This window comes from Poecilia mexicana, unplaced genomic scaffold, assembly GCF_051168715.1.
Source record: "Poecilia mexicana isolate PSO_F unplaced genomic scaffold, ASM5116871v1 scaffold_1, whole genome shotgun sequence".
In the NCBI taxonomy this organism is placed as follows: Eukaryota; Metazoa; Chordata; class Actinopteri; order Cyprinodontiformes; family Poeciliidae; genus Poecilia; species Poecilia mexicana.
The window spans coordinates 3,858,580-3,873,132 of NW_028263370.1; positions in this window are offsets into that span (position 1 = coordinate 3,858,580).

Consider the following 14,553-nt stretch of genomic DNA (forward strand, 5'->3'; position numbering starts at 1 on the left):
CCAACTTTGTCCTAAAAATAAATGGCTGGTGATTCTAATTAATGTAGAAACACCTGGATATGTATCTTAACATAATTAGTTTTTTTTAAATTTCACTAGCATAATCTCACAGAAGGATTGATTTGCATATAACCTCCTGTACAATCTTTTTCGCCTTCAAAGCTGCCTTTTTATTTTACAGTTTTCAGTTATTGTTTTGACGCAGCATGTTTTTAAGATCAAATGATAAGATCAAACAAATGTTAATGTCAGGCAAAGATACCCAGACAAAGTAAAAAATAAATACATAAATTATGTCATTTACAATGAAAACACTATCCAGGAATACGTGGATGTTAAGTGTGGGAATGTTGTCCCTGCTAAAGCAGAAATTGACTGTGATTAACGTTTTGTTTAGTTTGGAGAACAGAGTTCAGATTCAGAGCCGCACCCAGGTCTGATTACCTGGGGAATCAAGATCTTGAATAGAAGCTGTCTGTCTAAAAGATCTTAAAAGCCACCCATCATGCCCTGATCTTAAGAAATTCAAGAATATATTAGAAACAAAGTTCTGGACTTCTGTCTGTCAGGAAAGTAAAACCACAGATTAAGAAAACATGAAACGGAGGTGAGCGTTCCCAGGGGTCCCTGACCTTCCAAAATTACTTGGAGCGACATCTAAAGCTCTTCAGGCCTTACCTGGCTCAGTTAAGGTCAAATGTCATGATTCAACAATAACAAAGAGACATGCAAGAGTTTTGAGTTTTGAGACCAAAACTACTGCTGACCAAAATCCTTCGTGTTTACTAAAAATATCTTAATGTTCCCCAAGATTTCAGGAAAAACGTGAGCAGCAGTTTTTAGACAAAGAGGGATCTCTTTGTAACTTTTTAGCTATAATGACATCTCAGAAAAATAACAGCATATTATCAATAGTGAAACATGGAGGATCTAGGAGTAATTAGCTGCTTCAGGACGTGGACAGCTCGCCAAAACTGATGAGTCCATAAATTCTTCTCTGTGGCTAAAAATCCTGAAGGAGAATACCATTAGTGTGACTTTAAGCTGAAGTGCAACTGGGTTATGCTTAAAATCAGCAAGTCCACCTCTGAACGGCTCAAAAGTAACGAAACAAAGTCCTGATTGGCCTGATCAAAGTCTGGACTTGAACTCAGATAAAAAAAAAGTGTCGTTGCATGACCTCAGCAAGGCGGTTCACTCTCAAAAATCCACCAACGTGACCAAATAACGAAAATGATGCAAAGAAGAATGAAGCAGCAATCCTCCACTGCAAAAGACTCATCGCCGGTAATCAAACTAGCTTAATGGCAACTATTGCTGCCAAGGGTGACTCAGTCAGTGATGAGCTTAAGTGGACAATTGCTTTTTTCACGTGCAGTAAGACCTGGTTGGCTTGGATGGTTTGGTTCTTTCAGTGAATGATCTCATCATTAGAAAGAACCTTTTGCGTTTACTCGAGCTATCTTGAGTAATTTATTCTCAAATTTATTTTGATATTCAGATTTATTTTAAGATCTGAAACATTTAAATAAAATATAAAATATGTGGAGTAATTTTTATTGCATGGTTTGTACAATGACAATAAAAAATATAATTATTATTACTGTTGTTATGAAAATACCAGATCAAAATATTAAGCAATCTAAGCACCAAAACAACATATATCTGATGGCATGTTACTGTTAACCTCTCATTTATTTGGAGGTTTTTCTCCACTACATACTAAGTATTTTCCCATCCCTCATGACTCATTTTTTTTGACTCCCTGCAGCTTACGAATGTTGTGTGTTATTATATCTTACAGGTGAGTCATTTATTAGCAGTTTTAGTTTAAAGTGTTTGAATCTTTTAGTCATCGCTAACTTAAGAAGAGACAACGTGAAATGATTAATCAGAGCTTTGCCTTTTTCCTGTCATGTTCCTGTTTTAAAGCAGCAGCCGCTCTGCCGGCAGACTGTAACAGCCCGCTGATGCTTCAGCATTAATAATATAGCGATGCATTATGTAAAAGCACATTAGTGGGATCAAACCCTAAATTTAGCTGCTGTTAGGTTTGCTGTTTCACTTTTCATGGAGGACTTTTGTGTCTCTTCCCCTTCTCCACTGGCTTTGTGCGCTGATCAGCTGTATCGTTATAACTAGAGGTGTAGTGATGCGTGAAAAAGGGGAAGAACTGTTTATTTCAGTCCTGATTTCTCTCCAGCAGCCTCTGTGGTAAAGGTTAAAGAGCCCGTGTTGTACCCACGTCACATACATTTGAACAAAAGTCAGGCCTGCTGTTTTTGCTCTCTGTTGCATGTGTCCGTACGCTCGACGTCAAACAGCAAAGGTCAGGAAAAGATTAATGCCCTAATTACCCACTGACTTGCAGAGTAGCGGCCTTTTATTGGCCAGTAATGCATGCATAAAAATGCATTATTCAGATGAAGACTTTCTCGTCATACATATTTAAAAAAAAAAAAAATGCAATAACCGCACAGAGAGAGAGGAGATTTATATTGAACTCCGAGGAGGTAAAATGCATCAGTGTGCAGAGGAGCCTCTCTAACTGCCTGTATGATACACTCATGCTAGATGATAGACGCAGATAGGTCAGGCTGTTCTCTGTGTCCCGCCTCGGGCGGTGTCGTCCCGGCTCTCTCCTGTGCAGCCATTGTGACAGTCATCATCTGTGGCTCGCCAAATGAAAGGGACAGAGGCAGAGCAGGGACGGGCCAGGCCAGGTCACTGCTGGTTATTTAGGCCATTATATTTGTCAGAGCGAATGTGTGGACTTTTAAAAATAGCTCCGGGTCTAATTGACACTTGGGTTTTATCGTGATGCTTTGAGGGGCGGAGAGAGGGGCAAAGGGGGCGAAGGGGAGGCCCAATGATTATTAGGCTGTTCACTGAACGGAACAGTGGCTTCATGTTGCCAAAGCGGGCCGTTTGGATCTAAAATTTGCTGGCTTTGACTTTTGCTTCATCAGATATCCCTGAGTGGTGGACACAGGGTCAGCACTGGCTTGAATGGGGCCATTGTTTGAACACAGCTGCTTCTTTCTGCCAGGAATTAAAAGAATGGGCTTGTAGCTCATGATTACTCTTGTTATAAGCTCTATTTAGGCTTTACAGCTGAAGCGTCTGGATATTTTTGACATTTATTAGACGGTAAAGAAGCTGTGTGAGTGCGCGCTTTACAAAATTATTAACACCGTTCAAACCTTTTACCACAGTTTACCACAGTCACAGTCACAAGCTTTGATGTTGTTTATTGCGATTTCTTACGGTAGTGCATAATTTTGAAGTGGAAACAAAATTGCGCACGATTTTCAAAAATCGGATGTCACTTAATTAGTGACATCCGATTTTTAATGTCACTTAATTAGTGACATCCGAAGCGTTTAAAGTGACCTCAGCAGAAGTCGAGCTGTTGTGTGAAGGCCTCAAAGAGAAACAAAGGGATACAGCAGACGGGTTCAGCTTTGGATACTAAGTTTATAACTTCATATCTCAAGCTTAAAACATCTCACAGAGCGCTGTCCAATCCGATCAGTTATCATAAAGTGGAGAGAGTGTTGCACAAAGGCTAGACCATAAATATCTGGACACCCACCTAAACATGGAGCCCAAGTTTGGAGGGCATTCCCTGCATGGGTCTCTGTGGCTCAGTGTGTTGTTGTCTTACTGTCTGAAAGCTGTGGGTTCACTTCCAGGTTCTTCCTGTCGCATGTTAATGTGTCCCTCGGCCAAGCACTTTCAAATTTCCTAGGAATCTGTGTATCTGTGTAATAAATATGTGTGTATTAAGGGAAAGTAGAATTGAATGTGAATTTGGCATAAAGCTCTTTGAGTTGTTAGTATGACTCAAAAAGATCTATGTAGCTTCAGTTTGTTTACTCTTCAGGTTTTTATTTAAAAAATGTCAGATATTCTGTCCTGCATTGGACTCATGACCCGTTCAAGTTGCACCCGTCTCTCAACCAATGACAGCTGGACTCTGACAAGGAAACAAGCAGGTATAAACAATGGATGGATGGATCATTTTGCTTTCATTTCACAATTACAAATTTAGCTTTGCTGCATTCACATCATAGGGGTTTGTACCTGCAGCTCTAGAGCCGCATGTGACTCTTTCAAGCTCTTAAGAACCTAAGAAAGAAAGGCTTTCTAGGTATTTTTGTGCAAATCTTTAAAGGTTAATTCTTTTTGAAGAGTCATGTAGGTTTTTTAGGCTTCAGACAAATTAAATTTTTAAAAGAGACTGAGGGTAAAAATGGCTCTTTGGGTGGCGAAGGTTGCTGGAGAGACACAAAAATGACAAAAATGTGAAAAAGCTATTTTGGCGAGGCACAATCAGCGTGTGTGTAGTAAACCACCTTAATGCTCGCTACATAGACACATGAATGTTGTGGCTTCTAGCTGTTTGTCTCGTCTCCATTCCTGCCTGGTAAAATGATCATGAATCTCAGTCTGCCTTTTTACTCTCCAACTAGATACAGTGATCCGATGCCTTTGCATTACAATACTCGTCTGTTTCTGCTGGTCTCTCTGGTACTTGGTTTCGTGCCCCACAGGAAATGGGCCCATTGTCCCGGGGAGAGGAAGTGGCCTGCAGTAGACCGGTCGCTCACCGGAGGGAGACTGCGGTAAATTATTCACCATCCCTGACAAAGAGAAGACACACACATGCAGCTTGACGGTGGATGTCGACACTGGAACATTTCAAGAACAATGAACAGCAGAGCTGCAGCCGGACACCTGTTTGAGTAGAGGAGGACTTTGAGAATAAGAAACAAGAATATCAGCATCAAGCTGTATGTGCGGCACAGAAACAAAGTGACAGTAACAAAGACGGATGAGTTCAGAGTGCTTGTTATGTGTGTGTGTATGTATGTATGTATATATATAATATATATTTACCGTACATATTTTTACCTCCATTACTTTTCCCATTTTTGTGTGTGACTCTTGTCCAACCTTGTTTGCCAAAGTTTAACTACTTTAAACTTTTTATTTATTGCCCAGAAGGAGTGGTGCTGAAGACAAATTTCTGTCATCTTTGGAACCTTATTAAGATCAAAATACAACTAGCTTACATGAATAGCTTGTTTTCTTATGGCGTTGGTGATTTTGTAAAAAAAACAAAAAACAAAAAAACAATTATTCATTAATGTAGTACTTTTCCACCTCTGAATAAATGTGCTGAAATTAAAGATTCGATTTAACTTAATGTTTTGCAACTTATACAATTTTTGTATAAGTTGGGGGGGCTGATATAACTGTGCTGTGAGATGTTTCTGACGCTTTTTATTATTTACTACTCACTATGAAACTATTCATTTTCTAATCTTGTTGTTAGTGTGAATATGAAACTAATAAAACAGCCAATGGCATTCAGTGATATACAACAGGATCACAGCTCTATTTTTTTTCTTCTGTAAAACATTATTTTGTTTTCGTCGGTGGTTTGCCACTAGAGGGAGACAGAGCCTAATCCTGTGTTTTGTGTTCGTATCCTGAAGTGTTGGCTTTCAAACGGGTTAAAATAGTTCAGCAGCATTTGCTACAGCCACACGTGGGAACCCTTATTAGCTTGGTGCTGATTAAGTCAAAGAGGCAGCTAAAATTAACATCCACTCCAGATGTTTTTAAAGGCACATCCAATGAAAGGCCATTCGAAGAGATTCAGTCTGAGGTTATTTTTTTATTTAATTTTATTTTATTTTCATCTGAAGTTCACCACACCACAAACAGATTTGTTTGTAAACTTAAAAACATCAGTGTTAGATTCGACATCTTAGAAAAATCACCAACAGAAAAACCTTTAATTGTGTGTCTTTTACCGTCTTCAAAGCCTTTTAGCGTTAATATGCGATGTTTCGGGCAAAAGGACTACATTACCCATGACCCCTCGCTTCTTAGCTGACCAGATGGAACGCAGAGCGGACCAGCCGTGTGTGACAGTTGAGCTCCAACAAGTTCACGGTGGAAACTTCAGAGGAGAACACGACCTTGAACTGCAGAGAACCAAGTTAACATGTAAGTTTGGAGTTTTTCTCTGTTGTTTATGCGCACCTCGCCCCTCACCGGCCGCTCTGGTTTTTGTTCTGCCGCTTTGAGGTTTGTTCGTAGATAAACCATCCAAAATTAGCGAGAGGGGAGCGTCCACAGAGCCCCAGGAAGGAGAAGGTGGTGGGGTGATAACAACATTACTCTGTGGGAGGATGAGTGGATGCTGTCATCGTTTAAACATCTTTCTGACAGTGTGTGTAGAAACCTAGCTTAACTTTAGTCATTCTGTCTTTGAACATTAGATGAAACACTAAATTAATATCTTTATGTTTTAGGTATATTGGGTTTAGCTTGCTAACCTTTGGGACTCAGCTTTTCTTGGTTTCCTAATCTTTTAATTTATTTAAACCTTTATCGATTAGCTTTCTTAGCAAGACGGTGGCAGCTGCTAAAAGCATTAAAGGTCGGACTCATATTGAGAATATTTACAAAAGCGATAAATTTATCATTAGAGATCAAATTTCAATGCAGCATTGGCAGGGCCGATCAATTTGTTTCATTTGAAATTTAATGTTTGCTTGTCTAAGATATATATATATATATATATATATATATATATATATATATATATATATATATATATATATATTGCAGTTCGTCCTTTCATCAATTTATAAGCCTTTCTCCAGCCCATATGTGATGCCATTTTGTAATCTATTTTGTATATATGCAGGATTTCAGCAAGATACTGGAAAGCATTGACATAAACAATTCAAATTGTAGGCTTTAATTTTTTTTAAATATATCCACAAAATAGTACAAGTCATCTTTGGTCTTTAAAATAAACATAAAGTTGTTTTTTTTTATCTGCATCTATTAACGATCTACCCTTTTTTAACTCTCCGGTTCTTTTTGCTCTGCTTTGAATTTTCTTTCTCACCTCATAAATCTTGACACACACTGAGATGTGTAGCATCCCATCTGTAAATATACATCATATTCTTTTTGTGTAAGACAGTTCAGAGGTGTACACTGAGGTCAGATGGCATTTGCATAAAAATTTGAATGTGAATATAACCAAGCAAAACGACAGGGACAGAGATCTCGGGACTTTAACCAAGATCTCGGACTTTAACCCGAGATCTCGGGTTAAAAGTGTTCATAACTTACAATAATGAAATAGCATTTCATTGCTGCTGTTCCCAAACGTTAAAACTGGTTCCAGTCGAGAACCGTGGAATACCTGGTTCTCAGAACAGACTGTGATGTAACCTTCTGGACGGACCAATCTGAAAACGAAGAAACAACAATCATGGTGGTGAACAAGGGCTGCAGAAGCGTGCATTATGTCCACCATCTTGCCACTACACTCTTCTTCTGTGTTGTGTAGCATTCACAACACCTTTGCTTTGTTCGGAAAACAAAACAACGTTCGTAGGGACACGAACCGAACCTGTTCTAGAACAAGAGTTTGCACTATATGAGGACCAGAAATATTTAGGTTTTGTACTCAAAATGTTTCTGTTTGCAAAAGATCTTGGATGCTTTATTTTTTCCATTTATAGTCATGTTAATTTTGTAATTTATTTCTTTTCTACTTCAAGTCTTGCTAAAAAGAAATGATTTAGTTTGGCTTTAGAGAAGCCATTTTTACTTTAACTAGACATTTTGAACACGTGAGGTTTGCTGCCTGGTCTAACTGCTGTGACTCACGAAGGGTTTCAAATACACAACCTGGTGGAATATGAATAGCACCTTTGTGTGTTATCCGCTTTTTAATTCCCTGTTTATTCAACAGTGTTGAATGAGCTGTCAAATGGAGGTATTATCCAGAGGCAGAATGGAATGAAACACCCGTGTCCAGGCGTGGTTTATGAAGTAACGCTCAAGGTTAAGCAGGGCAGTGTTCTGAAAGAACAGCTAATCACTTTCAGGCTCTTTTAGTTCTTTGTTTGGTTAAAATCCTCCTGCAGCTCTTCAGCAGTTATCAGTTTGGAAAAACACAGACCAGAAGAAGAAGACGAAGTGTGGAGGAGTTGAAAATGCAACAGGCATTGTAACTTCATAGCTCATTTTATACAAAGTGACTCAATACAATATAAATATTCCTTGTGGAAAGTTTGGAGTAATTATGTGCAGCTAATGATTAACCAAACACATCCTGTCTTTAAAATCAGGTCAAAGAGGAGGCTGAGGGCTCAGGGAACAAGCACTTCCTACATGATGATGTCATTTAATTGCTCTCTGCCAGCTTGGAAACACTGCTTTCATTTTGGGCTACTCTGATGCTGAACTTGTATTTGGCTACTATTGATTGCATGCAAACAATGTAGGAAGATAACTGGAAAAACTGTCAAAGCAACTTAAAGCTTGACTATCAGTAATTTTTCATTGGCATTATTTCTTTTCTTTGTGCTTTTTCCTAGTTAAAATCAGATCTAGTGTTGCATCCCAAGAAACCAGACGGTCGTCAACAAGTCAGCCCAAACAATGAAACTAATTCTTTGTATGTTCTAGATTCATTAAACACACAGTCATGAAATGTAAGCATTTATTTCTGTTAATCTTCATGATTGACTCACAGCTACTGGAGACAAAATTCAAGTTCCTAAAAAGATTTGAAAGTTGCACCAGACAAATAAAACTGTATTTAATTAAAATAATGTTGAAAAGTAAGTTCACTTACAGTACTGTATCTGCACTCAGTACTTAGTTTGGGCTCTTTTGGCATGAATTACTGCATCGATGCAGCGCGGCACGAAATAAATCAGCATGTGTCTCTGCTGAGGAAGCCCAGATTGCTTTTATAGCAACCTTCATTATGCAGCACTGGCTCTGCTGTCGCTTGTCTTCCTTTTTTAAAATACTTCATCGTTTCTCAGTGGGATTCAGATCAGGAGAAATCGCGGTCATTTGAGTAAAAATGATACCTTTGGCAGTGCTGGCGGGGTGCTAAGTCCAGATAAAAATATAATCAGCATCATCTTAAAGCTTCTCAGTATAGGAACTTTGGACTTGTTAAAACACAGCTGATTTTCATATGAAGTATAATGAGTGAGAATCCAGTCCTTTTTCATATTAGCCTGGAAAAGGCCGCGTTCAGCTGTTTCTCTGGTTCAGGTGTAGTCTAACCCAATGCTTGTAGCTGCATACATCTGCCTGTAGTGATTCTTCCAGATTACAGTCATCCACTCTGGGCCTGTCGCAATAAGGAATAAATCAATTAATCGCATGATGTTGTTTTGCTTGCTTATTTTGGATATTTAAAATACCTTCCTGCTCCAGTGATAAAAGTTAATCAGAATTTAAAGTTAATCTTTTAGAGTGTGTTCTTGCTTTATTATTATGATGCCGTTACATTATACAACTTGAAAACGGTCTCAGAAAAACAATATTATTGTTTATCGCTATAACTTCTGTGTACAATTTATTGTCCAGCAACATTAATTATCGTGACAGGCCCAATCTGCTGTCGATTATGTGTTTTTGTTTTTCTACTGAACCCTTTCCTTCCACTCAACTTTCTATGAATATCCTTGCTTACAGCACTCTGTGAACTGCACTGACATCTTTTAGCTTTTCCACCATGTGTTTCCTGTAGTTTTTAACAATATTTCTGACTCGCTACATTGTGGGTTTTTAACAAATGTAAGCAATAATACAGCTGGAAACAAATCACTATTTGAATGGAATTAGTGATTCCATTCAAATATTATTTGAATGGAATGATATTTTGATCAGTCTATTGAGCTGAACCTGGAGTTGAATCAGTAAAAATGTATTTTATATGTCTCATTTTTTAACAGCATATTTGTTTGTTTACTGAACAGCCTAGCTTTCTCCTGCAGCACCATGACTGTGTCAGTCCGAATGCTCTTTTGTGTCTAAATAAAAAAAAATGGGAAGTAAGCACTGTGCACTTTTGTACACAACTGACTTAAAACTTCAGTCTGGCTGGAATAACCTATAAAAATACCACAAAGGAAACCAGGACTGTTTGTGTGCTTTTTGAGTATTTCTATGTATACTCACTCACACATTGCTTGAATCAGTTCAGTGCATCTTTTGTTGCTGTTCAACTAGATTTGACAAACATTCCCCACTTTGCCCTTCAAAGATGTGTTTTTAGTGCAACATTACGTCAAGGTCCAGCGTAGTAGCAGTAGATTTCTGTCCCCTTTTTAATACAGTCTGTTACTATATTTGGGCAAATAAAACTCCCAGCAGCTGCCAGACTGATTCATCTGCAGAATACTATTGGTCTGCTTTAGGACGTGTGTAATTAATCACAGATAGGACTCTGTAAATCAGTGACCAGCAGTGCTGGGAAACGGACTTGGGCTTTGGCTCGGTGATAAAGGTTGAACAACAGGATAATATCTGATTTGAATAACAACAACTGGGAGCAGAGCTCGGCTTTCGGATGGATGCAAATAAAACGTGCACATGAGGAAGTGGGAAGTTGTGACTTTTATCACAGTTTCTGACCATCGCGGACTTCTAGCTTCTTCTGGTTTTAAGTAGCTTCACTTTGTCCATTGTGTCTCCACCCCCCAGCAAGATAAAACGGCTCGCCTTTTCCCACCCCATCCTCCTCCTCCTCCTCCTCCTCCTCCTCTTGTCTCGTTCCCATGCCGGCCCCACCTCCACCCTGCCTCACTGTTGCTTCCTCTCTTTCTGGCAGGACACAGTCGGTGCAGGGAAGAAGCCGGCCGGTAAAGCAACACCAGCTGTAGAGAGCTTTTGTTTTGATGGGAATACGCTGAAGGAAGCCGCACCACTCCTACACAGAGCAACAAATGCAAAGAAACTACTTTGGCAGCAGCGTAAGTCTTTTTTTTGTTTGTTTTGTCTTTTACATTATCAGCACAAGCTGGTGCAGTGTTTGCACTTTTCTGCTCTCGTGCCGCTGCTGTGATCCATGTCCATTTATTGCAGTTAGCACCAAATCATTTACCTGCCGGTTTTCTCACTCTTGCACTTGTCAACACAATAATAAAACTATTGAAACCGTTGTAGTTCTATTAAACTCTTGCTCAAGGTTAGCTGGTTGTTCAAAAGTAATTTGATTTATGAAAAAATAAATGATTACATTTGTGTTTTATCCAGTGTTTACAATTTCAAAAGGCACTTCATGAGTTGTATGATTGGTTCTTTGAATAAATGTTTGTCCATAACTGTAAATGTGTAAATGTGCCTGAGAAAATATTAAAACCAGGTGATAAAAATGCCACTCTTTTCCAGTATGTTCAGTTGTTCCCAAGAGTTGTTTTAAGTTGAATTTATTGCAGGCTTCTTTGAAGTCTTGTTTTACTTTCTCAGTGTTAAAAAATGTGTTTTAGAGATTAAATGTTATATACTAAATTTATATACTATATGTTAGTCATTATTTGGTAAACTGTCATTTAGTCACAATTCAGAGACCTCTGTATTTTACCAATGAAGTAAAATACATTGAAACTGTGAACCCTGCTTACCCTTTGAGCCTGGACTTTGGACATCTTAGACACAAATTCAACTTAAGACAAAAATAAATTGCTTAAGCTACATCTTTTGAGCTGGCAGTTTAATTTGTGGTTTAAAGGTCAGTAACTCGGTTAAGAGGTGTTTTATTTTCTTTGACCAGATCTCATGTATCAGCATGGCGAACCTGTAGGTTGTTTTTAAACTATAAATCGGATTTACCCCTTGCAGGTTGAGTGTATTTCTCTTTAGAAGGGTGGACGTCTTGGTATTTAGGTTTTTGAGACCACTTTCCTTTCACGTGGAGTCGCTGTCCAGATTTAGCTCTGCCAGTTGTCAGGGTGACATTCCTGCTCCCAGTAAACTCTTCTGTTGTTTCCCATGCTCTTTTTGCCATTTTATCCCTGTTTAATCTCTCTGTTAATTTCAGATAAACTAAAGAATAAACATTGACAATTGCTATATTGCATTAGAATACACAGAATTTCATTATTTCTTAATTACTTAAACCTTGCTGTATTGTATTTAGGCTCTTTTTTCATTGTGTTTTTTTGTTGGACAAGTTTCATTTTTAAACAGATACATTATTAATAATACAACAGATTGTTGTGAATATCATTTTACAACCCGCCTGCGTTGTGTGACATTGATCTTTGGCCACGTGATGAGATGATTCAGCCTCTATTTCCTCTTCCTGCCAGTTTGAAAACGCCACCAAACCTTTGCTGGCATTGGAGTATTGTCAGGAGGGATATCAATGTAACGGCTTCCTTCTGGAAACCTTGTAGGAAGCGTAGGTAACAAATGATTAACCAAACGGTTCTTGTAATTTAAAGGTGGCCACAGAGGAGATTGGTTCATCAGATAACGTCTGCTTCCTAAATGATGATGTCAGCTTGAATACGCCAGTTTCATTTTGACCCATTTAACTTATGCTTCTATTTATTTATTATGTTTTGGATAAAAACATCATATGTGAACATTTAACTGAAGCCTAAAATGTTGTAGTTTGGCTTGTTCCTGTTATTAACTTTATTTTTTATTTATGCCTCGTTATGTAGTTGAGATGTAGTTAAACACTGAGATGCCCTTCCGTGTTCGTGTTCATAATTGGAGCAATGAAGCGTCTGGGTATCTTGGCAACACAGATACGGCTTCAACTCTTGTCAAACAATATTCTGCACTTCAATTGCACTATAAATGTCTTGTGATCTGTGTCTAATCAGGCTGCCGGGTGGGGATTTTTTGTAGTGCACTGCAGTCGTGAGCTGATGCACGTCTTATCTGCTCACTAAAGCATATTGCAGATGACCTGTTGGATCATTGCTACTGACTGATAAGGAACAAATATTTGTTTCAGGATCATTTGAGGATATTGGATGATTTTTAAAGGTTGGTAAAATAAGGGTGATTAAAAAAAATCAGAAGAAAGTTTAGAATAAATGTATTAAAGTGATTTTGTCTGTCTTTCACAATTTAAGCTTATAAGATCAAATAAACGTAGATATATACAAGCGTATATATTGTGTGTATGTATATTTATTTATCGGTGGTATTATGTATTTCACAGGCACATAAAGCCATTTTATAGCACATTCAAGTAACGGAGTTACCTTCAGTAGTTATACAAATTCTATATCAAACACGACTTAAAAGAAATTTGACTTTGAAATTTGACGCCTTGAAATTGAACCTGTCTCTTTAAGAAGCTCCTGCTCTTTCTGTCACTCTGCCTTCACGTCATCACAACAATGTTCCTCCACTATGCCTTTAACATCAATCTTATGAGTGTTGGACTGAGAAGTAATTTGTATGATAAGCTCAGCAAACTGTCAGTTTCACCAGGTATTTGCTAATTGCTGCTGCCGCTAGTCTGAAGGGACTGAGTAGGGGAAGGTGCTCTGTGAAGCAGGTGAAAATAGGTGAGGTTTTGTGGGAGCAAGCGTTTAGGCTCCCCTGAATGGTTCCCAGGGGAGATTAAAGGAGTCCTCAAATATGCTTGAAAGAATCAAAGCGACACTCCATGTATAATTATGATGAGAGAATTACATTATAACATGCTATAAACCTCAAAAAGGTTGATTTTACACCAACCTTCCTTAAATGGGTGGGTGTAATGGGCAACCTGAGATGCACTGTTACTGTTAATAACGTCAAATTACTGATTTTCCAATCCAACTATGGTTCAAAGTTTCTTTTTTCTTGTCTCACCTTTCATACTTTAGAAGTAATGAAGCTGCTCATTTTCACTGAACATGTTTGTTGTTGTTTCGAGGCGTACAGGTTCAGCCGCGGTTCATGCTGGAGTTTGTTTGGATTCCAAAGGATTTAAAGCAGAAAAACTGTAACTGCTGCTGCTGTTAATCCTGATCAGGATTTTTCCCCATTTTGTTTTTGTTTTTTAATACAGTGGTGTGAAAAAGCATTTGCTGCCTTCAGGCGTTATCATCAATTAAATGACTTGTATCATGAAACGTATTTTAATAGTTGAAAAACACAAAAAGCAGCTTTCAAATAACTAATATATCGAGTTAAAAACCAACATGGTCCTACAATGTAAAGGAGGAACCTAAAGAACCAAGAACATCTCGGGTGCTTCAGGCCTCACTGCTGCAGAAGTTAAGATCAAGATTTGACAATAAAAAACTAGATGTATATATTAAAAAAATCTGGTTTCTTCACCAATGACGAGAGTTGATTTATATCAGTTCTTTACTGACTTCATTTCTTGTATTTTTCAGTTTGGTTTGAAGTCTTTTTAATGTGTGGAGGAAGATCACCTGTTGCCTTTACTGCATTTTAATTTTCTGACATTGATAGTTATTTTAAAAGCAGGCAACCACTGGTATTAAAGTCAGGGCCGATATCAAGATCAGATATCAATGTTGCTGTTGTGGCTTCAGGTAAACGGCCCATAATCCTCCACTGCTGAACTATCGGCATCACATGCCCAAAAAACGCCACATGGCCAACCTCCTACCGAAACACATACAGCTGACAATAGGATGGAGATAAACATCGGTTATTTATATCGGCCCAGTTTTACTTGTCGGGTTGTTATGAATATGTTAAAAAGTGACCAACCTGTTAATGACA